Raw genomic sequence first — 19,964 nt, 5'->3', positions numbered from 1 at the left:
ACTGCCAAACTACTAAACCACAGGAAAGAGGCAGAAGCAGGGAGTAGGCCAATCCTCTACCCACTTTTCCCATTGCCTTCCTAACTGTAGCAGTGTTTCCTGTTGACTAAACACGCCTGGAAGTCAGAGGTCAGAAAAGCTTGTACTATACTCTACTCTTGAGAATCCTGCATGGCAAGATTCAGGGTAAAGAAGGAAAGAGAATAAATAAGACACGGACAAATAATCAGGCCAGTTTTTATGATGAGAGAGGACCACAACGTTATTCCCAACCTAGGAGTTATAAGAGCACAAGCATAGAAATAGAAAATTGTCATGATTCATACAGGGAATGTGAATAGCTGAGATAGAGATTACAGAGACTATAGAAAACAGAAAGCACAATACAGGGATAAAGTGGGATTGTAAAGAGGAACTAGAGTATCACCAGCCATTACCTGTCATTATGAATTAAGCACATAAACTTGATTCAAAATACTCAGCGTTAAATGTAGGTAAATACAGGTATAGGTTGACTTGCCTGTGCATTCCCATCCACTTTGTTTTTCTATCTTTCCTTTTTCCTTTTTTTAATTCTCTCAGTTGCAATCCTTTCTGCTTCAGGCCAGGTGTTATTACTCTTCAACTTCTGTTATAACAGTCATTTTGCCCTTCTTCCTGCTTTTTAGATCTCTAGCCTGCAGTGATTTTTCTGAGCTTCAATTGCACTCATAGTGAGAACCACACAATTTCGTACTGGTTGATTTCTAACTGCACTTAATGTTCATCTTATTTATTTCTGGATTGAAAGGAAAGACATAATTTTCCTCTTATGTTTTTATATGCCCTTTACTAACAGCACAAAGCAGAATTCAAGCAGCATAATACAGTTAAATATATATTGTTAGAAAATTATATATATTTAAATTAATTTTGCTCTTAATGCAACCACGGGAATAATGTGATGCTAAACTAGACTGTGCAGTTATATTGATCAGAGTTCTGGCAAGGAACATAATTCAACTCAACACAAGGTTTGAGCAGGACAGTAGAGACTAGAAACTTTAGGAAGTCATTACCATTAGCTGGCATAAAATGGCAAGAGAAGAATCCATGTTACTGAAGATCAGTAATGGCTTAAGGCTCAAGAGATAAGGTCCTACAAACAATCCTCTGGGCTGTGAATTGAAACAACTCTAAGAATCAAAGGTCAGAGGTATCCAAACCAGAGGGACTTCATCTTGAATAAAGGCCAAATAGAGCAAAACCTGCTGGGTTATATTCCCAGAAAGTTAAACGCTTTTAGGCACAAGATGTTTATGGCCGAGGAGAAAAGTTTATGACGCTAACTAAATAAGACCCAGAACTTAAGACAATGTTCTGATGTCTTAAGAACAAAAAGCACTCTTAGTTATGAATAGCTTTTGCTTTAAAGATATCTATAAATTTTTGCAGAAATCAATAGTTACTCAGGAGAATAAAACTGTCACAGGAGAATAAGCCTGTCACAGGTTGATCACAAGCCTTTATAATAAAGCATATAAGACCATTATTCATAGTTCTGTTATCCTATAGAGGCAAGCATTGTATCTGAAGGGGTTCTTCCTCTTGCTTTCCAAGGACACCCTGAATAGTGAACTACTCCGTAATAGAGTTTTTGAGAAGCCTGTCGCTTTCACTGGGCTTTGTGACTTGCCCTGAATTATTTCCTGCATGATATCAAGGAACCCACTCTTGGGATATGGGTTGAGATCCCTTTCCGGTAAAGAAATGTCTGAGACTAGGACACAGAAAAGAAATAGCCCAACCTCTCTTTCCTTCTAACTACATATCTCCTGCTGGTGTCTCCCATTGGTTGAACCCAAACAGAAGCCTGGGGAAAGAGACCCCTGGGGATGCAGACCCCAGGAGTTCAGCCTATAAGACACAGGGCAGAACAAGAAAGGGACAAAAAGAAGTACTCCAACATGGAATAATTAGCACTGTGGGAACAACAACCAACTTATTTTGTGGAATCGGAAACACTTTCTACTTTCTTTTCTTTCCTGAAGTACACTCACATCTGGAAAGTGATTACAACTCTTTTCCCTAGAAAATCAGTTCGAGGTAAAATCTACTCTCAACATGTCTAGGTTTTTGTTGTACTGTGATATCTTCACACAGAAAACACTATATGACTTCTACAATTGAAATAGCTTAAGGAATGAGCTAACTCTGGACAGATTCAGATAAGAGCTAATTGTATTTTGCACTTAGTTTAGTTTGAAAGTGATGTTAACCACGAGTGGTTGAGCACGCACATAACTTTTGAATAGACATAGCCCTGCCCATGCACAGTCACATTTGTAGCACGCTTTCTAACCATGGTCAACTGGGTAAGGAATGAAGAGCTGATGTAAAAGTTGCAAATCATAGGCTGACCAATGATTTATGCCCTAAGCCCTAGTAAAAATGATGTGCTGAAAGAAATAAATCTGAAGGGTGTAATTAAGTCATGCAAAAGGTAAACACCTAAAATAAAAATCATGTACCCTTGCCTACTGCAATTTCTGCTCTTCCTGTGACTCTTCTCTACTTCCATTCCTACTTGTCTTATTCAATCATGTTTTTTTTTTAATTCTTCTAGATTCTAGCTTGTTCTAAATTCTAGGATTCCTGCAAATATGTGTCCTAACAATAAGCAACCCATTACTTAGTAGAAAAGAGGGTGCTTGCAAACCAAATAATTAAACCAAAAAAAAAAAAAAAAAAAAATCCAGAGGACCCACACTGAATATAAAGCAAGGGAAATGGTTGTCTAGTCAGGCATGGTGATTGTAAATGGCATGACCTGCACCTGAAGCCATCTCCAGAAGATGTATATTCAAACAAACAAACCAACACCCAAACAAAACTATATACACAATACCTTATCCTTTAACTGCTGCTTATCCAATTCCTTTCAATTTTTCCAGTCAGTGATTGCTCTATGTTTCCACCCTCAATGGATTCCCTCAGAGAGGTATATTTGTGTCCATCAGTTCAGCATGGAGCAAGAACACTGAAAGATACACGACAGTGAGAAATATCTGTGAAACAGATTCAAAGCATCAAAGTGGTCAATCAGAAATTGTACTATTCTCTATGCTTTGGTTGGCTAAATTTTCTGGCTAGTTATTTTATGAGGGGGAAAATTAAAGTTCTTTTAAGTCAGAACATCGTTTATGGTACAGTTCTCTTTTGAGCACATGAACTGAATTCTTACAAATAAGCATTTCGTCTTTATAACATGCTGCAAAAAGTGACCATTTCAAATATTGTTTTAGATCAGCATTTCCCCAAGTTCATTTGGCAGAACTTATTCAGAGAGATATAATTAGTGTTGTGTGAAACAGGCAGCCTGTAAAGAAATTTTAGAAATTGCTGGGTCCTCCAAGTTGCTGATGTTCACTGTAGATCTCTAAAAGGGGTAATATCCCAAAATAATTCTTCCAAGAACTTATTTTCCCCTGAGTATTTCTAGGGACTAATACTCTATATGTCACACCTTTAAAAAGCCTATTCAAATGGCTATTTACTTGGTGTCTTCCTGAAAATCATAATCAATTTCTGATGAACAGAATGAGTAAAATAGAAAAAAAATATACTTATTATAAGATTCTTTCTTTAAAAGAACTCATTTCTGTCTGGATGTATGATAGATACCTTTAATCTAAATTAGCATTTCTGTCTTCATGGTGCATTTTTTATTACATAACTGTATTTATTAATAATTAATGTGTCTAAATTTCCATTTGAGAGTGGATACTTACACATTTCATATAGAGAAATATATATACCTGTGTGTGTATGTATATGTGTTTATATATATTCTCTGTATATATTCAAATAAATACATATTAAGATATTTTAATATTTAAAATAATCTTTTTTTCTTTCATTAGTATAAATATTCATTTTGCTCAGACAGTATAATTAATGAGGATAAAATTTTCTGATCCTGAATTCTCAGTTTCTTAGCAACCACTCAATGAAATACTCTTTTGATATTCACCGAGATGTACATCAATAGCTTAAGGTTTTTTAAAATAAAGAACTGAGAATGCATGATAAATGTTATTAAAATGTCTTACAATGTAATGATTATAGCACAAGCAAATCTTTTGTTATAAAGGGAAGCTACCTTTCCTGAAATGAATTCTTTTTCTGTTCCAGAGGTGCTTCACTTTTGACTGAATAAAATACAAATTTTTTTGAAAAACAATTGAGATTTCTCTTATGTCCTTTGTAATTGCCTGTCTCTGCTATACTCTAGGAGTAAAAAACTTAAAAACCCAATCCTGAGGGCCCAACTTCTTAGAATTTGCCTAACTTTTCATTTAGGAATTAGTATAATACTAGATTTAAAAGTTTGTTGGTTAAAATATTTAAAAATTATCAGATTGGGGAGAAATAAATCACTTATTTTCACTCACGTCCCCCAAAGGTAAAGATGATTAATACAGACTTTACAAAAGCAACAAAATGTGACTATGAATTACCAAATATAAGAAAAATAGAAAGAAGAAAGTGAGAAAAAAAAACACCTAAGATACGGCTTCTTGATTTCATTTTCAGGCATGCGAGAATTTTACTACTAACTGGTGAACGGTAAGTATGTTTTCAACCTGGGAAGAGTGAGACACTGGCTCAGTGAGGTTGGTAACCTTATTTCTCTTTGCATATTTCCAGAAAATTTTAAGAAACATAGAAATGACTGTTCACATCGCCAAATTGCCAATTCTAAGAAAGCAGTTGTCCTTTTGGTACTGCTACTTTGACTAGGAATTGAGTAGTTGGCTATTGTGTCCATTTGCTCATCCCCAAAATGTCATCCTTGAATATGCAAAACCACAATGATGTTTTTAAAAATGAAAAACCTTAGTACAACAGTATGTTGCAAATGGGAGTATTTTCCCTGATATCTGTTCTTCCATTTTGTTTTTCTAAAATTCTATGTGGGTTAATACCACCTAGAATAGAGATTATATTTCCAGATAACCCCGTGCTTAATATTGTCCTATAATAAAATTCTGGCCAGTGAGATATAAACAGAAGTTTGTTTTGGCAATGTCTAGGATGCCTTCTGTGGAAAATACTTTGTGTGCATGCTTTGACCCTTTTCTGCATCATCTCCTTCATCTTGTTCCCTAAGATACAATGCCACCACCTTGAACCATGATGACAATGGCCACACCTTAGAGGTGGAGGAGTCTGGTTAATGAAGAACTTAGTGGAAATGTGCTGCCACACCAATCCTGCCATTCTGACCTCTAGGCCCTTGGGTAAGTGGAAATAAATTTCTAAATTGCTTAAGCCATTGTAAATTTTGTTTTTTGTAATTTTTGTATTTAAGGCTAATAAATATTTTATTAACTGGAATTAGGACTCTTTCCATTTGAGAATCTATAAGGTAGGCTGAGTGGAAGTGCTTAAAGTAATGTTAGCAAAGACTTGGATTATGGAGGCTGGGTGGCTAAGTTACCCTTGTTATGTTGTGGGAATAAATTTTTAGCCAAGGATTAGCTGTTGCAACATGGAAACCAGACCACTGCTGACCAAGGGGAAATGGGAGGATTATTTCAGAAAATGTTACTGTCTTCAACAAACTGAATAAAGAAGTGAACTCAGGCCAGAAATATCCAGGCAGCAAGCAATAGAGAAATGGAGTTTTAATGTGTAATTTGAAGCACTTTCTGCCTTGGCCAGGGATCTAAACAGATAGAAAGTCAGATAGAAAGTCCTATAATTTGGAACCTTGAAGGACTGAAAAAAACTGTTTTTTAGTAAAACTTGACCAGTTAGGATGTGGCTTCAAAATGACAAACTTAACAGAAGAAATACTGATATCCTGCCCCACAAAGGCTGCAGAGCTAATGACAGAGTTGGTCATGTGTGATCTTCCTCATCCCATCACATTGTTTCAGACAACATCACGTTAACCAGCACTGATTGAGACCTATAAGGGTGGATAAAGTTCTTTATATAAAAGATCACAGACTTCAGGCTTAAAAATTAGATTTGAACAAGATCTTCTGTTAAGGGAACATGAATTGTCTAGAAATGAATAAATAAGAGGTTTACAGAGTTATTAAATAGATTATATTGCTAGCAAAAACATGAGACATACTCGAGTGAAAAAAGTCAGTAAATTTTCTATGCAAGAGCAATCTCACGATTAGCAAATCTGTTCTAATAGAAGGTGGGCTCCTAAATTTACCCAGTCCCCAGGAAAGATATATTTTCTGATGTCCACCACAGATACGGCTATGAATAATAAAGAATAACGAAAGATCTCTCAGAGGACACGGAAGATAACTCATATAACGATGGAAATGGAGATTATTCACACAGAGTACAAACAGGAGAATGCAGATAATAAAGGAATTCACACTTCTGCCAGAGGAGGATTTGTTTGTTATCTCTGACTAATGGAATTTTATTTTTTCTATGGCCTTGCAACTGCTGTATGCTTTTGCTGTGTTTTTCTGTCTCTATTGCTTCCTTGTATATGGTACCTGATGGAGAAATCTGTAGCACACAATGATGGACACTAGACTTAGAACTTGTTGCTGAATCTGGACACTATTTTAGGGCTTTCACTCATGAGAAGAATGTGAACTTTTGTGTGGGGGGGAAGAAGCATATATTCAGATATTTAGGAAGGCAAAGAGGTAGACAGGAGCAGTGACTGTTAGTTGACCTTCACTATTAAGTCTCATCTTTCTTTTGGTAATAGACTCTATAACTGGGCATACTTTTCAGCTTTGCTTTTTGTTAGATGTAGTTTTGTAAATAAGTTTTAGTGATTGGCATGTAGCAGATAAATTTCCACACCCTTAAGACTCAACTAGAGTGTGCCTTTTTCTTTAAAAAATGTTTTATTACTGTATAATTAATAAAGAAATGCATACAGTTTATATGCAAATTTGGATGAATTTAGACATATACAAGCATGCATGGTACTATCACTATAATCAAGGTAATAGATACATGTGGGCATCTCCCAAACTTTCCCATTGTCTCTTAGTTTTTGTCATTTGTATGGTAAGGAGAGTTAACATGAGATACACACTCAACTTAAATTTAAGTTCATAATACTGTATTTTTATCTGTAGGCACTATGGATACGACATCATACAGCAGATCTCTAGAATTCATTTCTCCAGCATTGGCACAGCTGAAACTTTATACCCATTGAACAACTCCCTATTTTCCTCACCTCTTCAGCTCCTGGCAACCCCTATTTCAGTCTCTGCTTCTATGAGTTTAGCAACTTTAGATACCTTAGATAAGTGCAATGTGAAGTATTTAGCATTTATCCTTCTATTACTGGCTTATTTCACTTAACATAATGTCCTCCAGGTTCAACCATGTTTTCACAAATGGCTAAATTATCTTCTTTTTAAAGACCACATAAAAGATATCTGTACTATCATATTCATTGAAACATTGTTCACAATAGCCAAGATATGGAAGCAACCCAAGTGTTCATAGACAGATTAATCAATAAAGAAAATCTGGTGTCTACATACAATGTAATATCCTTTGCTTTTTTCTTCCTCTCTTTTTCTCTTTTCTTGTTAAAAAGAAGACATGCTATACAGGGCTGAAATATCCTCCTTGTAACGTAAAATAATCTAAAACATCATGACAATATAGCATGGCATATCAGTCTTATTTTGCACAAAGGAGAAGTAAACTTTAAGAGTTATTTAATTAGGAATATATATATCTTCAACTAAGAGAAAACTCAAGTGTACCTTAATCATAAAGAGTTGAGTTTTTTCATATAACAAGAAATCTTAGCAGGAACTGGTATATTAGTCCATTCTCACACTGCTATGAAAAAACACCCAAGACTGGGTAATTTATAAAGGAAAGAGGTTTATTTGACTCACAGTTCTGCATTACTTGGGAGGCCTGAGGAAACTTCAATTATGGCAAAAGGCAAACAAGAAGCAGGCACGTTCTTTACAAGATGGCAGGACTGAGTGAGTGCAAGCAAGGGAAGTGCCAGACACTTATACAACCATCAGATCTTGTGAGAACTCACCCACTATAATGAGAACAGCATGGGGTAAATGGCCTCCATGTTAAAATTACCTCCACCTAGTCTCACCCTTGACACATGGGGTTATGAGGATTACAATTTGAGGTGAGATTTGCGTAAAGACAGAGCCAAACCATATCAGATTGTTAGTTTAGACTCAGCTAGACCAGCATCCTATCAAGGACCAATGCTCTGTCTTTATTTCTGTTCCTCTATTCTTAGTGTTGTGGCATTTTTAACTTATTTTTGTACTTCATGGTTATAAAAAGGCTATCTCAGTTTCATGTGCCTGTGTGTACTCATCCTCTAACTAAAAGAGAATTGTGATGCATGCACTACAAATTTTGCTCAGTGTTATTTCATAATGTAAATTAACTGATTTTTTTAAATGGCATATTCAAAGGCTGTGGTATATGTATTGCTAATTAAATGCACAAAATAAAAACACTGAGAGTACAAAAATGTCTAGTTTCATAATAGAAAGATAAATTATAGAAATATATATGAACTCAAATTAGGATACACTTAGCAATAATAGACTGGTACACTTACGTAAAACAAAAGTAGAAATTATATAAAAGTATAATAGTCATGACGTTATACTAACATGTTACCAATATTGCTAATATAATTATGGACATATGACTTCTGGGTAGTTTGTAAGCTTTAATAAACTATTTTTGCTTTACGGTATGGGCAGATGTCATCAATTTCATGTGAAAAAATAAGCAAACCTTTTCAATGATACTCATGTGTTTATGCATAAAACTGTTTTCTAAAGAAATGATTTCCATTATTAGATATTCATTGAGTGTTAGAAAATGCATTCTGTCTTACATTATTCTTGTAAGATCAAAGTCCTATGTAGTTTTCTTCAGTTTATATTAAATATATTCTGACTTGGTTTAGAAAGCCAGAGCCATTTTATCGGTGTAAGATAAATTCATGAAAATTTACAACATTTCGGGGGAGGAGGGAGAGAAAAAGAAAGATAAAAAATAAATATAAAAACAATTTAAAACATTTCATGTCCACATTTACTGAAGCTTTATATTTTATTTGTTGTCAAAATCTGGAAAGAAAATCCTTAGTAAACATATAATTTTGTTAACAGGTGCCAATTAGGGGGTGGATAGAAATGATGGTTAAAATATCCTGAGAAATCATAGATGATTCATAGAAAACACAGGTTCAGGTACAGAAGATGATTAGAATAAAGAAGTGGTGTGCAAACATGTGGCTCATGTTTTCCTATCAGATGCACTGTCTTGTTTTTACTCTGTAGGATTGTGCTCAATTCTACATGTGAGAACATGCAGAGATCAGCCCGTCAATAGTGACTTTTAAGAATTTGACTTGACTTGCCAGTCTTCATTACTTGAGTAGGAAAATAAAGTCCTGAGAAAAAACAGTCAGTCTTTTCATCCAGATTTCTTCTAGTAGCTTGAGAAAGAGACTACAGATTTTGCTAACGATGGTTGCCCAACATTAGGTGTTCATAAAATACTATTTTATTATCCTTACTGACTAGCTTCTAAATATTAACCTGCAAATATGTTTATATCACCCCAATGATCAGAAAGAGCCAAGGGGAGTTGCTTTTTATTTTTTGCCTCACTTTTGTGTTTTCATCTGCGTAAATTAGCCAAACTTCTATTAAAGTGACAGATATAAATTATTTCTCTCCCATAGTTTTGTTGTTGTAATGAAACAACAACAAAAAGATACAACAAAAGATGCAAAGAGGAATCAGGAGGTTTGTTTAACCAAATCGGTTTACTCTTGTCATGCTAGTAAATATAGAAGTTGCTGAAGAAAAGTTTTGCATTTCCGTTGCTACAGTGTTCCTCAGAGGGCAGGCAGAGTATGATGTAAAGGGGAAAAGAGAGACAGAAGAGAACAATTAATCAAATGGATCTTTTCCACTTGGAGTTCTGTTTTGTCCTGAGAAAAGCTCTGTAGAAATATCACAACATAAAGTAGCACTATAGGGCAGAAGTCTGCATTTGCAGATATGATTACTTTAACATGGAAGGAAAGAGGATTTCCAAAATCTCTGATGGTTGGACTAAATAAATGCTAAAAATGTCACACTGTTCTACAGTTGTCCCCTGGCCATTCCCCACCTCAGACCCACCTTTAAGAATTACCACATCAATCTAGGGTATTTAGAAGTAAATAGGCTTTCTCCCCTGCCCATCTGACACCTTTAAAATTCTTGCTAAGTATTTTGTAGCTGAGGAAAAACACTGAGCTGTCTTTTGCTTGTCTGTAAGATTATTAATGAGAGATGGCGAACACCATCCAGCTGCAACACGTACAGGATGAAGTTAACCTCAGGCTCTTGGCCAATGTAGACAACGGAGTAACATCCAAAGGGACGTGGGACCATAATAGCATTAGCACGGAGGAAGTGCCATAAAATTGTGTATAAATATATTTTGTGTGTGTGTGTGTGCATGTGTGTATATATATAAAATGTTAGCTTGAATGATAGCAGGGAATTTTTGTTGTTTTTAAATTTTCTGCAATCTTAATGGAGAATGGGGAAAAAAAATCAACTGGATATTTTGCCTCAAGCTGAACAATAACTCATTTTGTTATCAATTCATGTTTCTTCCATGAGTTATATGCCTAGATGACTATATGCCTACAAACACAACAGCTCTATAATCTTGAAATTCTTCTGGTTACAGCTGATGTGTTTTTCCTAGTCTAACATTTCTAGAATATCTCCTAAATCTCTGCAAACTGTAATAATATTTGTGCTTTAATGTTGTGCAAATTATAGTCCCTTTAGAAAATTAAAAGAAGACTATTGCAGTTCCCCTATGCAATGAGCAGAAACATAAGGCTCTAAAAAAGGTATGGCAGGTCATTTCCTCTGAAACATACACTTAGTGACAATTTGCTATGAATTTAAATTCTTTTTTGTTTGTTTCAGGTGTTGATTTTTTCAATGTAACTAGCAACTTAGAGTGTCATAATAGATTATTCACCTGTATTTGCCTTTACTTGTGTGTGATGGGCACAGCAAACTACCATGACACATGTATACCTATGTAGCAAACCTGCTCGTTCTGCATATGTATCACAGAACTTAAAGTATAACAATAAAAAAATTTAATTCCATACAATGTTGTATTTTTTTCTTTCCCAAGATTGAAGCATTTGTATCACTTATAGCATAATAAGCATATTAGAATATAAGAGAAACACAGGAACAAAACAGATATACAAACTCTTCCTCTTGAGTAAAATGAAATTTAACATAGCTGTCCACTTGCTGCTTTTATTCACGGGAATGCACTAATGCTGTAAGTTCACATGAAAAGACATTGTTCAGGAAAGCAGTGTTTTTCACCAGGATAAATAAACAGCGAACCTTAAAGTGCATAGAAAATCCCACAACAGAAACTTGGCAAGAATTTGCTAGTAATAAATTAGTTCAATTGAGAGATGGATTTAGCATTGTTTCTTTTCCAGGAGATGAATGATTAAAAATACTCCCTGCACCAGGTGCTTTGTGGTGCTCTTGGTATTCATTCCCATCTATGTTTGCAGATGTTCCTTCAGTTTTACAGGGATAAACAGTGTCTTTCTATGTCTCCAGGAGGTGTAATTTTAGTGGCATGCATTGTGGATGAGTGCAGTCACTTCTCTTGGCGTTCCAGATAAATTTTCAACAAGAGGCTCCAAAACCTCATACGTAAAAGTTGGATGTGTATCAAGGGAACTGGAAGAGATGCCAACATTTGTACATTTGTTTATACTGTGTATTATCAGTATAGAGCTATAGCCTGACATTTGCATTCAAGTGAACTTAGAGATAATTTAAATTGAGGGTATATATTAATATTATATGCAATTTCTTATGAATTTTAAAATAAAGAAGAGGAAAAATAAATAATTTTATTTGAAGATCAACATTAGTTTTGGTTGATATACCATTAGAATCTGAATTACAGTTGTAAGTACATACATTGGTAGGCTAAAAATATAAAACCTAATGGATTCTCTGTTGTGACTGCACCATGGAAGGAGTGGAATATGAGAGATAGCTGATTGTCCAGAAAAAAATATGGGGTCACTTTATTGTGCATTTGCTGCTGGGAACAACAGAAAGAAATGCGATTTCCCTATGAACTGTGACTGCCTCTAATTCTGAACAGCAAGTAACATTAGAGATGTTGTAAATACAGTAAATCCAATGTCGTCGTTTTGTTTCTTATATCTATCTATCTATCTGTCTATCTATCTATCATCTATCCTCCCCATCAATCACTTATCTATTATCTATCATCTATGCATCTGGAAATCAAGGAAGATTTTGTATTAATAACACTGGGAGATTGTATAGATTTACAAAAACTAATATATACTAGTTTACTGAGTTGTGACTTTCATATTTGTTCTTCCATATATGACTTGGGTAATAAAAGGTACTAATTCTGATGGAAGTTATTTGAATCTATTAGTTTGGGAAATTAAAGTAGAGCCATACTGCAATAACAAGAGTATGGAGGGATCTCTGTGATTTTGCAGTCAAGGACTTAAAAGTGTGTAAATAATTAGGAAAGGAAAAATAAGTGGGATTATTAAAGTAACACAAAGTAAAAAAAAAATAGTGCAGACCAATGAAACAGAATCAGAGAAGATATTAAACCATATTTTGAAAAACCGTATTTGTGTTTATTTTGCTTTCAATCACTGTACCTTATGAAAGTATTAGGACTTTGTTTTTGATACTGTATTCCATGATGGAGATTATTTTACTTTTCAGATAGCTGTTGCTTTAGTGATATTCAGTGATAGGTACTTCCTGGAACTGTATAATTATTACTAAATTTGGGATTGGTGGGTCAAAGGGGTCATAATAAAAAGAAAATGGTAATTATAAATTCAAATAAGGTAAAATATAAAATTCAGAAAGAAAGAAGTAAATTTAATTACCAACTTTAGTCTGTGATAAATTTAAAAAAAAGAAAAAAGAAAAACTCTCATTTTATCTCATTTTAAATCCTCTTGTTTTTCTACTTCTACATGTCAGTGGATATCCTTGGCACTCAAAATGTAGCTAATTCTCTATATTCTGAAGCTGTATAATAAAATAATTAACCTATTGAATGAGAAATATGTTTTTGGGAAAAAGTAAGAATGCACTCAAATATTAATTGAGATTATTAAAGAGAACAAATTGTCCAGCCTAAAGAGAAACTTTCTAGTGGACGAAAATGGGCAGTTTATGCCTCAGAAAGGGAAGCAACATTTATAGTCATTGAGAACAGGTGGGAGTCCTTTGAAAAAGTCATAAAAATATAATAATGCCTATAAGGGTTCTATGCTATAAATAGTAATAAAAGATAATTAAAATACATATGTGCATTTCCTGATATGAATACTAAACTAAGTTGTTTTAAATGTAAGTGGTTTAAAATACATAAGTGGGCTCTTATTTTCTAAGAAGGAGATAAAATATGTAAAAAGACACATAAAATGTTAAAGAGGGTGATTCGTTTTCCTGGCAATTCTCTGACTACATTAAAATTTGCTAGTTTGGTTGCTCAGTCTGCCAAACTTAGGATGGTCCACTTGTGTCAAATTTGTACAGTTTTGTGGTCTGCCACTTTAGCTTCTGCCAGTAAATCTGGGCCCCACCAACTCTAGAGTAGGATTGGGCCTGAGGTGAGGCTGTACAATGTACAATCTTCTTCTGGGTGCAATTATCAGGAGTGTGAATATGCTTCAGGTTAATTTTGAGGGAATTTTTTTCCCTAAAATTTGTGTTGGGAAGTAGGGAAGATCCCCCAAGAATCAGTTCTGGTTTCATTTGAAAATGTGGACCATGTAAAATGCAATATGGAAGGACTTTGGTCTACAAGGTAAGGTAGAGTGGCACTGTGGAAGAAATATCGAGATTGTGGCATAAGGGGAAAACATCTCATATTTTGATGTTTATTGTAAGAGCAGTGAAAAATTATGGGTAGTAATTTTGGAAATTATAGGGCTTGATAAACATGACAGGATTTGGTAAATGTGTCACTGTAATAAAAAGACAATCAAATCATCCATCAAAATTGTTGGAGCTAATGAGGAGCTATTACAGTGGTCTTCCATATCCATGATTTTGCTTTCTTAGTTTCTCCTTATTAAGTTACTGTTACACAAACTTTTCACAGTCTCAATTTCGCTAATGGGTGGCATCCCCTTCACTAGGCCCTCCTGCTGCATCTAGGAGCACAGTAGTCTCTCTTTGTCTGTGGGGACAAGTTGTTCCAAGACCCCAGTGAATGCCTACAACCACTGAGTTCCAACATGGTCTAAAAATATTAATTGGGAAATTCCAGAAATAAACAATTCATGAGTTTCAAATTGTGTTCCTTTTTGAGAGGTATGATGAATTCTCTAGTTGTATCACTCCCTCTCTCTGGATGTGAATCATCCTTTTGCCCAGCATTATTATGCCATCAACGCTTATCACCAATACTCACTTAGGAGCCATCTCAGTTATCAAATCCATTGTCCCAGTATCACAGTGCTTGTGTTCAAGTCAGCCTTATTTAATTAATAATGGCCCCAAAATGCAAGAGTGCTAGCAATTCACATATGTCAAAGAGAAGCCTTAAGATACTTCCTTTAGTGAAAACATGAAAGTTCTTGACTTAATGAGGAAAGAATAAAAATTGTACTAAAAGGGTGCTAAGTTCTATGGCAAAATGAAAGTTCTATACATAAAGTTTTGGCACAATTGACAATTTCAGGCATTCACTGGGGTCTTGGAAATGGTCTCCCAAAGATAAAGGGAGACTAGTGTGCTCCTGGTTGTAGCAGTAAGGCCTAGTGAAGGGGATGCCACCCTTTGGTAGAAAAATTGAGACTGTAAAAAGCTTGTGTAACAGTAGCTTAATAAGGAGAATTATAATAAAAGTGGTGGTGGAACCTAGAAAATTGTCAAACTTTATGGCTAATACTAAGAGGTACAGTCCCATACGAGTGAATTAAGAAACACAATTAAATGATACAGTTTAACACAATTAAATCTTAAGTTTGATAGCCATGTTTCATTGCCAGTACTTCCCACTGGCTTTGCACTGGAAAAAGAAGAAAAGGAAAGAAAAGAAAAGAAATGAAGAGAGGAGAGGAGAAGAAAAGAAAAAGAAAAGTTCGTTTTCATTTGTCCTGGAAAAGCAGAGCAATCATTGGGTACTGCATTTATAAATTGCCCCAGAGCATTGGGTCCACCTGCATAGATGCTGAGCTCAAAATTAAAGCACTTTCCTCACTACATTGGAATCCCTAGAGTTTCTTTTTCAGTCTTGTTTTCAATACTTTTCTAATCACAGCTTCTCAAAAAAATTTAGAGTTTGACAAGTAATCTGACATATAGAGGTTTCTGTAGAAACTATGTGGAATCATGATGTCTCAGGTTATCATGGGAGGGAAGGTCAAGGTGGCCAAATCGAATTTCACAAATTGTCAACTGCAAGTATGTTTGAATTGTCACCCATTTCTCCCAACTCACATCCTATTACCTGGGAAGCCAGAACATCCAGAACTCTGGTACAATTAGATACTGCTGGAATTGCCAAAACCTCGTCTTGGACACCTTATGGAGTACTTGCTGAGCAACTAGGGAGAGTAAGACAGTCCATGTGCTAATTGTTGAGGCAAAAGAGATGATTCTTATGACTTTATGACTATGGGAAACACAGGTCCATTAAAGTTCAGAAGCAAGAAAAATGCCCAAGGTGCAGGAATGACTGTGAAGGCCTGAGGTGGATGCTGAGGCTAGCTCCAACATGTGGAGAATCATCAACCTTTGTTAGTGTTAATTGTCATGAAAGGTAAATTTGAAAAAATAAGAAAAAGTAAAGCACGAATCAATAAAACGATAAATGTAGTTATTTTAAGGAGATAGAAACATTAAGAAAGAAGCATGCAAATTTTTGGTGGGCAGTCTTGATTGGAAAATAATTCTATTAAATAGCATAAGATAAATGAAACATTTACTTTTTAAAATGAATGCAATTATGCAGTAAGTTTAACAAAATCAAACCTCAATGTGAATGTTTTAGAGGAACTTGAGCCCCAAAGAGATTGGAATTCTGATGTTATGATGACCATGTGGATAGAAGGAAGCATTTATTCTTTTTGTTGAGGTTGTAAATGCCAGGAAAATTATACAGGTCGACCAAATGCTAAAGATATTAAAAAGCAGGAATAAAAATAAAGCCAAATTGTGAAATGCTTTTTAGGACTCTTTTTGATCACTGAAAAAAGGAGAGAAAAAGCAGCAGACATCTGATTATACTGGTTCAAGGCTTCTAACAAGACTGACATTGGGTGAACTCCATTCCCTATAGTCCAGGTAATAGGACCTTTATGCTAATAGCATTATCATGAGGAAGATCTCACGCAAATGAATAAACAGCAATTAGAAGCTATTTAGCTCAATTTTGTAGGAAGAACTAGGGAAAAATTTGCTTTGTGTTGTACTACAGGCGAAGACTGAATTCAATTAGGGAAGAATTTGGAATTGTATATAAAAAAACAGTTGAATGAACTTCTGGAGACTGCTTGTCATTACTTCGCATACTGCGTTTATAAATTGTTCCAAGCATTGGGTCTACCTGCATGCTTGCTGAAATCAACATTAAAATAGACACTTTTCTTACTACATTGGAATACCTAGAGTCTCTTTTTCAATCTTGTTTATACCTTCTCACTAACAAAAACTTAATCTTTGCAAACATATAACACTATTATCCTTCAGATGAGATAACATGTCCAAGAAAATAAAGCCTCACTGTGCTTCTCCTGGAAGAGAATGTGCCAGGATTATGATGACCATGTGCATAGAAGTGAGCTTTTTTCCTGGTGGATTCCCATGTCCTGATTTATGCTATATCAGCAGAGATTTTTCACAGTTCCAGAATGACAGTTATAATTCCTAATTACTCACTGAGTATTTACAACTTCCTATGGAGCATTCTGTCTCAATAAGAATGGGCAACCTCTGTTCACAAATGATTCTGGTCAAAATTAGGTCATAGAAATCCATTTTGAAACACCACTAATAAGCAGTGAAATGCAATTTCTATTTGAGATTTGAACATAACCATGGCATAAAATGGCTGAGTGAAGACATATGGATGCAAGTTATGTCAGTAAACCAGCTTCCGAGTATGTTGTACTGAGGAGTTTTTAATTCCTCTTTAAGGAAACAACATAAGTGACCTGAACAGAATCGTGATATGCTTGTGATTGGCTTTAAGTCAAATATTTATGCTAACAAAATTTCATACCCTTCAGGTTCGTATAGACCTAACATATTTTATGACCCTGCAAAGCTATTAAAAGAACCCTTCTCAGTAACAACATTATACATCCTTCAGTTTCACAAATGAAGTCAACAATGTAGTTGTGGAATCTGTTATAAGGATTTTAAAGATGGTATGTTCTAGAAATGGTACGATATAATAGCTTCAATTGGTTCTCGTGACTGTACAAATTAATAATGACTCAATAAAGATGTTAGTTTAAGGGGCTATGAGTCTGTATTTCTTTACTTTCCAATTATTGCTCAACCCACTGCAAAATGGTTTCTGCTCACATACCCTGCATAGTTTGATTTTAATTGCTCATGTATGGCTTAGATGACACTTAATACAGGTTTTAAAGTTCTTATCCTGTCTGACATTTCAGCAGTTTTTGACACTGATGGGCATTTCTTTTTCTTGAATCATTGCCTTTCGCTGGCTCCAATGCATAATATTGATTTTTACTTATTATACATTGGTTTTCTTCCTATGTATAATATTGATCATTCTCAGCCTGTTTCTTTGGCTTTGTTTTCTCAAAGAAAAGATTGTACTGGACAAAGTTAAAGAAGCAAGGAAGGCTTTATTCAAGGCTATTGCAATGTGAGAGAGAGGGCAGAAATGGGAGAGGGGTATTGAAGAGCTGCAGTGAAGTGGAACTCACAGGCCGTCTGTGTTTGCTAAGTGGCTTAACCCAAAGGAAAAATAAACTTTCCTGTATTTTCATAACGGGGTATTTTATTTTATTTATTATTTTTTAAATTGTACTTTAAGTTCTGTGGTACATGTGCAAATCATGCAGGACTGTTGTAGAGGTACATACATGGCAAGGTGGTTTGCTGCCTTCATCCTCCGATCACCTATATCTGGTATTTCTCCCCACATTATCCCTCCCCACCCCCTACTGTCCCTTCCATAGCACCCCCAACAACTGACCGCAGTGTGTGATGCTCCCCTCCCTTTGTCCATGTGTTCGAATTTTTCAATACCTGCCTATGAGTGAGAACATGCGGTGTTTGGTTTTCTGTTCTTGTGTCAATTTGCTGAGAATGATGGTTTCCAGATTCATTCTTGCCCCTATGAAGGACACAAACTCATCGTTTTTTATGGCTGCATAGTATTCCATGGTCTATATGTGCCACATTTTCTTTATCCAGTCTATCGTTGATGGACATTTGGGTTGGTTCCAGATCTTTGTGATTGTAAACAGTGCCACAATGAACATAGGTGTACATGTGTCTTTATAATAAAACAACTTATAATTCTGTGGGCATATGCCCAGTAATAGGATTGCTGGGTCAAATGGTATATCTATTTCTAGATCCTTGAGGAATTGCCACACTGTCTTCCACAATGGTTGCACTAACTTGCACTCCCACCAACACTGTAAAAGTGTTCCTATTTCTCCACATCCTCTCCATCATCTGTTGTCGCCAGATTTTTTAATAATCACCATTCTAACTGGTGTGAGATGGTATCTCAATGTGGTTTTGATTTGCATTTCTCTAATGACCAGTGATGATGAGCATTTATTCATGTTTGTTGGCCTTATAGATGTCTTCTTTTGTAAAGTGTCTGTTCATATCCTTTGCCCACTTTTGAATGGCTTTGTTTGTTTTTTTCTTACAAATCTGTTTTAGTTCTTTGTAGATTCTGGATATTAGCCCTTTTTCAGATGGGTAGATTGAAAAAATGTTTTCCCATTCTGTTAGTTGCTGGTTCACTCTAATGATTGTTTCCTTTGCTGTACAGAGGCTCTGGAGTTTAATTAGATCCCATTTGTCTATTTTGGCTTTTGTTGCCAATGCTTTTGGTGTTTTAGTCATGAAGTCCTTGCCTATGCCTATGTCCTGAATGGTTTTGCCTAGGTTTCCTTCTAGGATTTTTATGGTGTTAGGTCTTATGTTTAAGTCTTTAATCCATCTGGAGTTAATTTTAGTGTAAGGTGTCAGGAAGGGGTCCAATTTCTGCTTTCAGCACATTGCTAGCCAGTTTTCCCAACACCATTTATTAAATAGGGAATCCTTTCCCCATGGCTTTTCTCAGATTTGTCAAAGATCAGATGATTGTAGATGTGTGGTGTTGCTTCTGAGACCTCTATTCTGTTCCACTGGTCTATGGAGCAAAGTTTCCTCCAAATTTAGGTTTCTACCCTCACACATAAACTTAGAGATGGAGACATTGTCTTCCTTGGTTGTATTTCAGAAGCATGGCTCCCAGGTCCTTGCTAATTCCTGGATTATAAAGCTTGCAAGATGAATTTTTAAACATTTTCATCTCAAAGTCATAGTAAAATAATTTATAAAGTTTTGTAAAGTAAATGCTCTAGGAAAAGGATTGTTCAGAGTCTACAGACAGGAAGAGGCCTGTCTCAAATTTAGTCAGGCTGAGGAAAACATTGAGGTGAACAGTCTTTTCCAGACATTTGAATTTGGGCTTTTGTTTTACAATATATTTTTATTTTCCCCTTGGAAACCTTTCCTATAGGCATTCTCATCTACTCCTATGGTTTCAACACACATTTTCTAATTGCCCCCAAATCTTAATTTCCAACCCAGCACCATCTTCTGCACTTTAGACATATCTGTTCAATT

Source organism: Sapajus apella, unplaced genomic scaffold (assembly GCF_009761245.1).
Source record: "Sapajus apella isolate SASKATOON/1434 unplaced genomic scaffold, GSC_monkey_1.0 scaffold29, whole genome shotgun sequence".
Lineage (NCBI taxonomy): Eukaryota > Metazoa > Chordata > Mammalia > Primates > Cebidae > Sapajus > Sapajus apella.
The sequence above is the reverse complement of the archived record's forward strand: the minus strand, read 5'-3'. Positions refer to the sequence as shown.